This window comes from Ovis aries, chromosome 10 (genome assembly GCF_016772045.2).
Source record: "Ovis aries strain OAR_USU_Benz2616 breed Rambouillet chromosome 10, ARS-UI_Ramb_v3.0, whole genome shotgun sequence".
Lineage (NCBI taxonomy): Eukaryota > Metazoa > Chordata > Mammalia > Artiodactyla > Bovidae > Ovis > Ovis aries.
The window spans coordinates 86,304,760-86,316,860 of record NC_056063.1 but is presented as its reverse complement, the minus strand read 5'-3'; the positions used below and the strand labels follow the sequence as shown (position 1 = coordinate 86,316,860).

The 12,101-nt window shown below is 59.3% G+C and overlaps 1 protein-coding gene across 11 annotated transcripts in view; it reads left to right on the top strand.

Moving 5' to 3' along the window:
* Positions 1-12,101, top strand: part of RASA3 (RAS p21 protein activator 3) — a 101,136-nt gene that overhangs the window by 24,707 nt on the left and 64,328 nt on the right. Inside the window, exon 1 of one of the 11 annotated variants that reach the window (XM_060394246.1) lies at positions 116-284. The exons of 8 other annotated variants lie outside the window; for them this stretch is intronic. The gene's annotated coding sequence lies outside the window, so the exon portion shown is untranslated. Of the gene's footprint in view, positions 1-115; positions 407-475; positions 692-12,101 lie in introns of those variants that run through there. 2 more of the 11 variants (XM_060394245.1, XM_042255110.1) reach the window with 2 other exon arrangements.

Sequence of the window (12,101 nt, the reverse complement as noted above, 5' to 3'; positions counted from 1 at the left end):
AAACGAGTGAGAGGAGCGCCCGGCTCAGTGGGGGATTAGAGCAGCCACTGAACATCTGCTGCCCCAGCCCCGCGTGGGGACGGGTATTATTAGAGCCGTTGGAGACCCCCTCCCTGTTGTGTGGGGACTGCAGCAGAGAGGATGAGCAGAAACGCCTGTCCATCGTGGCCCAGCTCCCTGGCATGGTTCCAGCTCTCAGAAGCCCCGGTCTCCTCCCGCCGTGCGGGGTTGTCCCGTCCTTGTCGCTGGGGCTTGCAGGGAGCAAGGGCCTCCGCAAAGCACAGGTAGGGCCTCCTCCTGTGCTGGAGCAAAGAGGCGGTCTGAGCCTTGCTGCTGACTTCGAACCTGGGCCCGGCCCCAGAGGCAGAAGGCGGGAGCCGGTGAAGGGGCTTATTCTTGTTCCACTGTGAGTAGGAGGGCCTGGTGGGTGGTGCCCCGAGCTTTCCACTTTTCTCCTCCTTCCTCTGCTGTGGCCAGGCTTGACTCTGACTTGCCTGAGTGCTGGCCCATGGAGGCAGGCCAGTGAGGAGGGACACCAGCACTGGCCCGGAGGAGGGGCGGCTGCACAGGCGGCACACCCACCTCCCGGCCCCGGGAGACCCTGGCGGGTCGGCCATTCGCACTGAGCCCTGTCTCGGGGCTGGCTGGCAGCATGCCCGTGTCTGCTGGTGGCCCGGCTGGAAGACACAGGGTAAGCAACCCCGCCTTCATGGCCTCGTTTTTCCATTTGCAAAATGCCGGCAGTCATTGTCTACGGCATCCTGTGGGAGCTTCCCTACCCGCCCCCCGCCCCCAGAAAGAGACAGAGGAGCTCTCCCTCCAGTTATGCCCTCAGCAGCATCACTGTCTCTAGCGCGGGGAGGAAAGGCAGCATGTTTTGGGGAGCTGAGAGTCCTCTGGGGTGGGGCTGTAGTCCTCAGTCTGAAACGTGTGGTGGTACTTGGTCATTGAGAGGCTAACGCTGGGGAAAATGGGAAGAATCTCTTCCTTTTTTTCCTCTTCCCCTTTCTTTTTCCTTCCACCTTTTGCAAATGAGATAATACATAAGAAAGTGCTGGGGAAAAGTAAGGTATTTTTATTGTAACTATTTCGAGTCCTTGTCTTAAAGAACCTGTGTCTTTCCCCACTTAAATCTCGCAGTTATTTTGGATGGTTCTTCTGCACGCTTGGCTATCTTACCCGTGGTCTATCTTTGGTAACAGCAGTGTCTCATGTCAAGCGAGGCTGAGCACACTTCCTATGAGGCCACTTTGAGGAAGTGTGCTCCTCTGACTTTCCGTGAGTCAGGGCTTTAGCCCTGGGAGGGGCGCGACTGCAGACGCGATGGGTACAGACCCCCAGCGGGAGCCCCCTGCCCCGCGCTCTCGTTTGGGCCGGACGCTCTTCTGGGACTTGCGGCACGGCTGTGCTTTCCAGTGATGTTTCCCTTTTCCGTGACAGTTACTCCCTGTTTTTAAAAGTGTCGTCTCAATAAATGTGTTCAGTTAAGAGCAATACAGAGGGGTTTCTCTCAAGCTAAAAAACAGAAAATCCTAGCCTTGCACTTGAGAATAAGAAAAGCTTCCTTAGCCCGGCCTGTAGTTGGACTGCTGTCAGGTTGGAGGGCATCTGGGATCTGTGCTGAGCCCTGAGTGAGGCCACAGGGAGGCCTTCCTTCTTGGGTCCAGAAGTGGCCCCCCTCTCCCCAGCGCTCAGAGCAACCGCCCCCTTCCTTCTCCATCAGCTGAGACTCTGCCATCGCCAAGGGCGAGGGCGGCCTGGGTGCAGCCTGCACAGTAGCAGGGAACGTCCCCGTCTCCTTGGCGGCTGTGGGCCTGCCCACTGGCAAATGCATCCTCCCAGAAGCAGGAGGCCCCTCTGGCTGGGAGGGAGCGGGGAGGGACCCTGGGCAGCCTGGCAAAGAAGCCCTGGACCTCAGGGGTTGAGAGTTCAGGATTCCAGGTCTGAGAATGACTTTTGACCTGATTTCCACTGTGGGGAGCGGTGGTGTGCCCAACACAGGGTCTACGAGGCTCAGATGAAGGCTTGTAAGTTGAAATGGTTTTTAATAGAACGGCTTAGCAGGGCTCAGTTGGAGGACATGGTCTGTGAACATGACGGGTGTTGTCACAGAGTGTGTGTGTGGGCGTTTGTGTGTGCGCGCGCACCGGTGTGTATGTGTGTGTGTGCGTGCGTGTGTGTGCATGCGCATGGGCTGTGTGTGTGTGTGCGCGTGGGGGCATGTATATGTGCGCGGGCGTGTATATGTGCGTGCGCGGGCGCGCATGTGTGTGCACGCGGGCGTGTGTGTGCGCGTGTGCGTGCACGTGGGCGTGTGTGTGTGTCTGTGTGTGTGAGAGAGAGAGAGAGAGAGAGAGAGAGACAGTGGGAGGAGGGGCTGTGCTGGCCACACACGGTTCTTGGCATCGGGGGTTTTATATTCTCCCCAGCGCTCCGATTCTAAAATTAACCTGGATATTCTATTAACCGAGCTAGGCTCTCAAGCTATTTTCGGCCCCTGAGGACCAGTGTGCAGGCTGGCTCTGCCTGGGGCAGTGAGGTCGGTCCTAGCCCAGCTCTGGCTTCACCTGCGTCCTCACAGCCTGCGGTGTTGCTGTCACCATCCAGGGAGGGCGGTGAGGGCACCCGCCCCAGCCCTGCCTGCCAGCTAGTGGGGTCCCGTGCTGCCCCCTCGCCATGCCGTGAGCCTGGGCGGCAGCAGCCACCTGTCCCCCCGGAGAGGACAGGCCTGTGTGAGGACGGGGTGCGAGGTCCCCGGGCACAGGCGCTGGGACACAGGTGGGGGCACAGAGCTCGTGCAGGTGGCATTGGACAGGAGCAGGGACCGAGCCGGCTGCCCCCACGGAGCCCGGCTTGCAGGGAGCAGGCCCTCAGGGGCAGGGCCTGGGGCACGGGGTCGGCACTTGGCAGGAAATGTCTGGACTTCTCTCAAGCTTGCGAGGCGAGTGCTCGAGTCCATACTCACACCTCCTGAGGGCGTTTGGGAGTCAGCGCGTCACGCGTCACACCGTGGAGACACCCCGAGTGGGAGCAAAGCTGAGAAGCGGCGCTTGGAAGTCACACCTGAAAGTGGAGGCTGCGGGCACCCCTCCTGCTTCCGGGGGAGGGGGGCCCACTGGGCTCTGGGCGCTCAGGACGGGCGGGGGCCTGAGGCGGAGTCCTGGGCAATTGCTGGCTGACTGCAGCTTCAGGCTCGGCCAGGCGGCTCGGCCTCAGCCTGGTCTGTTGCAGGGAGAGGAGGAGCGGGCCCAGCCCCAGGCACGGCGGAGCCCCGGAGGCCCTTTGTGTGCGGCTCTGTGAGCCGTGTGAACAAAGGCGCTGCGGTGTTCCAGCCTTGGTGTTAGCTGGTGCAGTTGGAAGCTGCTTGTGCAGTTAGTCCTGTAACAGGCTAGGGCTCCTGCTGAGTCGGGAGAGGGAGGTGAGGTGGGGAGGTGGGGTCGGATGCCTGTCCTCTGCACCCCACTGCCAGGATGGGGGCCCGTGTTTCTGCTGTCGGGCGCTGGTCGTGCCCAGGAATGCTCAGAGGACTGGGAAATGCCAGCTGAAGGGGGGACTGCACAGTGGCAGCCCTGCAGCCGGGAGGGCTCTGCAGCTCTCAGAGAGACGAGCGGGAGCCCAGCCAGGCCGCGTGGCCTGCAGGCAGCCACAGGTGTGACTGAAAAGACAGTGGTATGAAGAGCCTGCTCGCCTCCGACGGTCCCCAAGATGAGCAGGGAGACAGACACGCATGGAAACGACCCCACGCACGTCTTTCCACGGGACCCCAGCTGGGGAGTGTGGAGACGCTTGTGTAGGAAGAGAAAACGGATCTGTTGGAAGAAGCAGGACCATTACTGTTGTGTATATAGATGGCTAAATGAGGAGTTAAAGATCACAGCTGCTTAAAATGTGAACGGAACCGTGCTCTGCGGAGGATACCGGGGCCCAGGAAGACTATTTCCTGGACCGCAGAGGCTCAGGCAGGCATGACGAGTGGGGGGCAGCCACCCAGCGCAGGGTGAGGGAGGCGGGGGCCTCGAATGGACGCGGATACGCGGACGTCTTGGGCTGCAGCCCTGTGGCCAGGAAGCTCTAGCCCAGATGACGGGGAACTTAGAGTCCCGCCATCCACACAGAGGACCCGGTGCTTTTCTTTAAGTGTGAGGCAGCTTCCAAATTCAAACAGCTTACACGTTCAGATTGCAGTGTAATCGCGCTGTCTGTGGTCAAGTTTCCCGACTCCATGTGCAGCTCGCGCCGCGGGCTGGACCTCTGTGTGTTCCCACACGGCGCTGCTGGGGGGCTCAGAGCCGCTCAGCGTCAGTGTCCAGGACGCCTCTCTGCTGGATGTGATGGGTCAACAGGAGCCTGGGGACCAGGTGGTGGCCTTAGTCCTCCGAGTGTCTGCAAGCCCTCCTGTGTTTCTGTACACAGGTGGGTCCTGGCTGGCCGGGTCTGTCCTAGGATGTGACCTTGTCCGTTGTGGTTTTTGAGCAAGCTTGCAGCCCGTAGTGGGGATGCTCAGTATCCCACAAGGACCCGTCCAGTAAGGCCATGTGTCCACCCTGAGGCCTGCCCGCTGCGGGGGGCTGGACCCCCCTCAGGCTCGATCTGCATGTGCCCCTGACCCCTAAGTCAGACCAGGAGTGTCTCTGGGGCCTGTGTCCTCATCTCGGCATAGTTTCTGCTCCTGTTATCCGGATGGCTTCCGAAGCGAAAGAAGTGGCTGTCCCAGCCCCATTGCCAGCAGGATGGGACCCGAAGGTAGAAAGTCATGGCAGATGACTCGGGGTGCCTCGGCGTCTGGAGCTGCAGCCAGTCGGGCTGTGCTCCGCTAGCCTTGTTGCCCTGTCGCTGCTCCAGAGACAGTCCCTCTCGCTTGGTGCCCACTGGTGCCTCCACAGGACCAGGACCAGGGCCTGGACGCCAGCCTCTCCTGGGACTGGTTCCGCCTCAGCCACTCTCCAGAGCTGGTGGATCCCAGGAAGGGGCCTGGGCTTCTGGATTTTGGGGACATTTAAGTGAGGGATGCTGACAATTAACCTTGTCTGGAGATTTGTTTTGAACTTGACAGTGGATCCAGTCGGGTATGATCTGTGTGCAGAGTCAGTTAAGTTCAGTTCATTTCAGTCGCTCAGTCATGTCCTACTCTTTGCGACCCCATGGACGGCAGCGCACCAGGTCTCCCTGTCCCTCACCAACTCCCGGAGCTCGCTCAAACTCATTTCCATTGAGTCAATGATGCCATTCAACCATCTCATCCTCTGTCGCGCCCTTCTCCCCCCACCTTCAATCTTTCCCCACATCAGGGTCTTTTCCAATGACTCAGTTCTTCACATCAGGTGGCCAAAGTATTGGAGTTTCAGCTTTAGCATCAGTCCTTCCAATGAATATTCAGGACTGATTTCCTTTAGGATGGACTGGTTGGATCTCCTTGCAGTCCAAGGGACTCTCAAGAGTCTTCTCCAACACCACAGTTCAAAAGCATCAATTCTTCGGTGCTCAGCCTTCTTCACAGTCCAACTCTCACATCCATACATGACCACTGGAAAACCGTAGCCTTGACTAGGTGGACCTTTGTTGGCAAAGTAATGTCTCTGCTTTTTAATATGCTATCTAGGTTGGTCATAACTTTTCTTCCAAGAAGCAAGTGTCTTTTAATTTCATGGCTGCAGTCACCACCTGCAGTGATTTTAGAGCCCCCCAAAATAAAGTCTCTTGGTGTTTCTATTGTTTCCCCATCTATTTCCCATGAAGTGATGGGACCGGATGCCATGATCTTTGTTTTTTGAATGTTGAGTTTTAAGCCAACTTTTTCACTCTCCTCTTTAACTTTCATCAAGAGGCTCTTTAGCTCCTCTTCACTTTCTGCCATAAGGGTGGTGTCATCTGCATATCTGAGGTTATTGATGTTTCTCCTGGCAATCTTGATTCCAGCTTGTGCTTCATCCAGTCCAGCATTTCACATGATGTATTATGCATGTAAGTTAAATAAGCAGGGTGGCACTATACAGCCTTGATATACTCCTTTCCCAATTTAGAACCAGTTTGTTGTTCCATGTCCAGTTCTAACTGTTGCTTCCTGACCTGCATATGGGTTTCTCAAGAGGCAGGTTAGGCGGTCTGGTGTCCCCATCTCTTTCAGAATTTTCCACAGTTTGTTGTGATCCACACAGTCAAAGGCTTTGGCGTAGTCCATAAAGCAGAAGTAGATGTTTTTCTGGAACTCTTGCTTTTTCCATGATCCAGCGGATGCTGGCAGTTTGATCTCTGGTTCCTCTGCCTTTTCTAAAACCAGCTTGAACATCTGGAAGTTCACAGTTCACATACTGTTGAAGCCTGGCTTGGAGAATTTTGAGCTTTACTTTGATAGTGTGTGAGATGAGTGCAATTGTGCTGTAGTTTGAGCATTCCTTGGCATTGCCTGTCTTTGGGATTGGGATGAAAACTCACCTTTTCCAGTCCTGTGGCCACTGCTGAGTTTTCCAAATTTGCTGAAATATTGAGTGCGGCACTTTCACAGCACAGTCAGGGCCTTTATTTCTTTCTGTGCGACTCTCCTTTCCAGAGGCCACACAGAGTGGTTCCCTGGGACCTCACGTTCCAAGCCCCTCCTCACACCGGTGACTGAGGACAGCTGCTGGTGCCCCTGGGTCTTCTCTGTAGCTTTGTTTCGTGTTTCTTTCTTTTAAGGAAAAGATGTCCTTTTCCTTTTTCACTCTGTTGGAGGGACTGGAACTGCCAGTTGACCTGAGTTTGTGCTCCGGCCTTTTTCACTCCGCTGGACCTGCCTGCAGGGCCCCAGACACGCCAGGGAGCGAAGGCGTCCCTGCGGACGCGGTAGTGTCTGAGTCTGGTCACGATTCTGTGCCGTGTGCAGGCATGTGTTTTCACCGGCCCCTCCCCTGAGGCTCAGAGCAGCCAGGCCACTTTCCCAAAGTCACACAGCGAGAGAGGTGGCCGCCTCAGGAGTCTTGTGATGAACTTGTAATTACCCAGGCCAGTGAGGAGCAGCCTCTAGGGTGTGTGGTCAGGTCACTCCCTCAGCAGACAGCTGACTTCCCTCCAGGCACCCCGCTTCCCTGAGAATCTCGGAGAGAGCATTTGAGGACATTCTCAGCCAAGCGACACCTGTGAGGTCAGGACAACGAGGTCAGGGCCTGCTGACCACCTCCCAGCCAGGGTTCTTGAGCTGCTGGACAACTGAGCAACTTCACCTGAGATCACACTTCAGATGCGGGACTGGGGTCCACGTGGACAGAGCCGAGGGGCTGGGCTCTGAGTGGACAGAGCCGGGGGCTAGGCTCCATGTGGACAGAGTTGGGGGCTAAGCTCCCCATGGACAGAGCCGGGGGGCTGGGCTCCGTGTGGACAGAGTGGGAGGCTGGGCTCCCCGTGGACAGACCTGGGGGCTGGGCTCCATGTGGACAGAGTTGGGGGCTGGGCTCCCCGTGGACAGAGCTGGGGGTTGGGCTCCCCGTGGACAGAGCCGGGGGGCTGGGCTCCGTGTGGACAGAGTGGGAGGCTGGGCTCCCCGTGGACAGAGCCGGACTGGGCTCTGAGTGGAGAGAGCTGGGGGGCTAGGCTCCATGTGGACAGAGTCGGGGGGCTGGGCTCCCCATGGACAGAGCCGGGGGGCTGGGCTCCCGGTGGACAGACCTGGGGGCTGGGCTCCCCGTGGACAGAGCTGGGGGGCTGGGCTCCGTGTGGACAGAGCCGAGGGGCTGGGCTCTGAGTGGACAGAGCCGGGGGCTAGGCTCCATGTGGACAGAGTTGGGGGCTAAGCTCCCCATGGACAGAGCCGGGGGGCTGGGCTCCGTGTGGACAGAGTGGGAGGCTGGGCTCCCCGTGGACAGACCTGGGGGCTGGGCTCCATGTGGACAGAGTTGGGGGCTGGGCTCCCCGTGGACAGAGCCGGGGGGCTGGGCTGTGAGTGGACAGAGCCGGGGGGCTAGGCTCCATGTGGACAGACCTGGGGGCTGGGCTCTGCGTGGACAGAGCTGGGGATCTGGGCTCTGAGTGGACAGAGCCAGGGGGCTAGCCTCCATGTGGACAGAGTCGGGGGCTGGGCTCCCCGTGGACAGAGCTGGGGGCTGGGCTCCCCGTGGACAGAGCCGGGGGCTGGGCTCTGTGTGGACAGAGTCGGGGGCTGGGCTCCGTGTGGACAGACCTGGGGGCTGGGCTCTGTGTGGACAGCCTGCAGGCTGCTGTTTGGTAAGAGCAGCGTTGTCTCTCCCTGACGCCTGCCCTCTGGCTTCTGACCATCCCTTCCTCCTGCTGGCCCAGGGGTTGCCTTATACAGGAAAAGCTCCCAGACTCGGCAGGCAACAAGTGGTGGTGGGGGGGAGTGGGGCTGTTGAACTTGGGGGTGGGGGTGGGGGAGGAGACTCGGTCCCAGCCCCAAGCCACTGGGCCTCTGGTTGGGCCCAGCTCACTGGGGGCTTTCCAGGGCGAGCTCAGATGGGGCACAGAGCTGTCAGCAGAAATGCAGGAGCAGGAACTGGTTCCAGGAATCCCATCAGTATGCAGACCCCAGGGGCCGCCGCCGCACAGGCTCCTTGTCGAGGGCTGCAGTGGGCTGCTGTGATGGGTGGGTTTTCCCATGGCCTCTGGGGTGAGGGCGGGCTGGGGATTTCCAGATTGTTCAGGCCTGTGGCTGGCAAGCTCAGCCTTCTCCGGTGGCCCTGCTGGCCTGTCGTGGGGCTGACCGCCATAAACAGTTTTTAAGTTGCGATCAGACGATTGCGTATTTTATCTGCTTTGTAAGGGTGACTTTCAAGGGCAGGAACTCTTCGTATATGATGCTCACATAGAGGACACACCCCACCCGGGTGCGGTATGTCCAGGGCCTTCTGGCAGGATGCAGGGTCCCCAGGCTCCCCCAGAGAGGGCTGCACCCTCGAGGCTAAGGGGTTGGCTGGGAGCAGGAATCGTTTGCCTGCAGCACCTCAGGGGGCTCCTCTTGTCAGAGCATGGTTGTGTGTGCACACACGCCTGGGGGCAGTCTCGGGGCAGCGGAGCGCTGTGCGGTGATGGGAGGGGGGCCGGCTGGCGGGACCTGCGGCGTCAGAGAACCAGCCTTGTCTGTGCAGCAGGTGCGCGAAGTTTAGAAAAGGTTCCAGTTCCTCAAGCAGTTCTCACTCCATTTCTTCTGCTGGGCGCGGTGGAGGCTGCAGACACACTGCAGAATCACAGGGCTCATGTGGGCCAAACCCGGGGGTTGTGGGGGTGTGTTTGGGGCACCTGCCATCTGAGAGCCCTGAGGGTAGCCTGGCCAGGTCCTAACCTGTTGGGGCCTCGCTGCTGGGACAGCTGCCTTCGCAGTTTCTGTGACTTGAGCGTTTTTTCTGCAGTTGTTTTTGATTTCTTCATGTTTTGTATGGTGTCAGAAACCATTGGCATTTTTGGTCCACAAGCCAGGCTCTTCCTGTAGCTTCTTTTCCTGCCTGTGTCCAGCTGCTGTCTCTCCTGGCTGTGCTCAGGTGGGAGCCCCCAGCCTTTGATGAGCTCCTAGGACCCTGGGCAGGGCCGGACTGCCAGGAGACCACGGAGACAAGTGAGAGGACGTTGGTTGAGGCGAGGGAAGCACTGTGAGCAGGGCGCATGAGCCGAGGCGGGTGGGGAGCCGGGGCCCCCGAGTGTGAGGCTGTTTCCTGCCCGCCTGCCCTGGTGCGGAGCCCAGCTCCCTGGAAGCGGCACACTGCCTGGTGGGACCTGAGTCCCGAGCTGGGTGGGCTACAGCTGCCTGACCACCCCAGCTCTCCAGGCTGTGCCCTGAGACCTGGCGACTCCTCGGTGATGCCTCCCAGACGTCAGGAGGGGCGGCCAGAGGACCCCGCGCCTCCTGAGCCCAGCTGGCCCCATCCGTCTGGAGTCCCTGGCGTTCCTGTCTCTGTTCATCACTTCCTGCTCTGCTCGGCTCCGCCTCCATATCTGGAGAAGGAGTTTCTCAGCGTTTGGACCCAAGCATGTGTTTGTGCACATCCTGACCGGAAGGAAAGGGTCTTGGAGGCAGAAAATCCCTGTGTCCATGGTTTTTTGTTCAGTCTCCTGACTTTCTGTTTGCTCACTTCGTGGCGGGTGTTCCGGCCTGCTCCGCAGGGCCTTTCCCTCTTGGCCGGCATCTTTCCCGACAGGCAGGCCTTCCCGGCAGGAGTGAAGAGGAGGGGCAGGCTGGGCTGCCCGAGTAGAGGCTTCTAAGTCTTTTTTACCTGCCCCCGATTCAGTGTGATTGGTAACAATTAGGGTCTGTTTGTTCCGAAACGGCTCCTGCCGGCCGAACTGGCTTTGCTACCGCTAGCTGGGTTAGGACCCCCAGTGTGGTGAATATAAGAATGTCGGTTTCCTGAAGTAGAGTTTCTGCAGCCAGTAGGGGCTGATGGCTGTGGGTGTTGGCCCGAGCACGTGGAGCTCTTCAGCCCCCTCGTGCTGGAGGCCAGTCTGGATTTAGCCCAGAGTTAGTATCAGGGGGCTTGAAAGTGGTCAAGGCACCCTTTTGGACAGAAGGTATCAGAACAGCTGGGAAGTTTCTGCATGTCTCATCTGGGACGTGTTAGAGTTCTGAGTCAGGGGTGGGTGGGCAGCGTGTGGAGGTCAGTATAAGGGACCTGGCTTTTCAGGGTCATTCCCAGGCAGCAGCGGGAACTTTCAAGTTGGCCTAATGTGATCACAAGGACTGGTTGCGGGAAAATTAGTTTTCAGAATCTCTTTTCCCTGCACATGGTGCTCGGAGGCCATCCCAGGGGTGATTCTGAACCCCCTGGACTGGCCCAAGGGTGGGGTGGCAATTGCCTCCCTGGTTGTCCCGTGGCAGCTGGACGCCACCTTCACAAAGGCCTGTGGACTGATAGACCGGGCGTTCCTCGGGCCTTGCCTTCCAAGGGTTTACAGACTGACTAGCAAATAGACGCACCCGTCTGACACTCACACGTCATGGGAGTAACAGTAAACGGGGTTCTCAGGCCTTGGGGGCCGCTGAGGAAGGCTGGGGGGATCTGTCTGCTCCTCCCGCTCCCCCGGGAACAGGCACCCAGGTGTGCACACTCGTGCACGAGCGCACACACAGACGCGTGCAGACGTGCACACGGCACGCTCTGCACACAGCGTGCTTCCCAAACCTGGGGAACTCTCAGGAATGGCAGAAACTGTGCACAAAGATTTCTAAAGGCAGTGACCCCCGTGGAGCAGGAGCAGTGCCCGCTTTTGTCGTCAAGAACACGCCAACTGTCAGCACACCTTTTCTGTTCTAAGGCGTGGCTTGTCCGAAGGTGCCCCGGTGAGGGGGGTGCAGGGCACTCACCACGCCGCTTGCTGGACACTGCTCCCACTCTCACCAGCAGACGACAGCGCTGTCTCGTCCCGAAGGTGTCTGAGGCCCCTTGCAGAGCAGAGGCGGGAGGGCGGCGGGCAGGACGCTGCTTGTGGGTCCCCGTTAGTGTTTCCAAGGTGCGAACCTCCTCAGGTAAAGCAGGGCCCTGGATGCGGAGCCTGCTCGGGGCCCGGCTGTGGTCCCACACTTTGGTCTCTTCCTCCTCAGGGTCCCTCGTCACCTGTGGGGTCCTCATAGCGAGGGCGCAGGGTGGGGGACAGAAGGGGAGCAGCCTTGGAGGACACGAGTTGCAGGTGAGGCTCTGGATGGTGGTGACATGAGGGAGCATCTTCTGGGAGGTCCCCTGCCTGGGGCGTCTCCTGGCTCTGGGAGCTGAATGACTCAGACGACACCCCAGGAGCCGTGTGGAACCAGCAGGAGGCCCACTTGTTCCTGCCCCGAGAGCAGACATCTGGGGTGGGCGACGGCCTCCCCATGGTGCTCCAAGGGACTGTTGCAGGCTCATGGTCCCCACGAGTGCCTGGGCAAGTGTGTCCAGACCTTTTGCTTTCCTTCAGAGCCCAGTTCTAGCCAGGGAACCACCCCGTGGGGGCAGGTGGTTATGCTCAGGGACTTTTTGTTTGTCATGCTGGTGGACCCGGTGGGTGGAGACCCTCCCCTGCAGCTCAGCACCTAACTGTGCACAGGTGTGTCCAGGAGAGGGGGCTGCAGTGGACCCTCATGAACACCTGATGGGTCCTTCACACTCTCTGCCTCGCCTCAGGAGTCTGGGGGCAAGGAGCAGCTAGGTCCC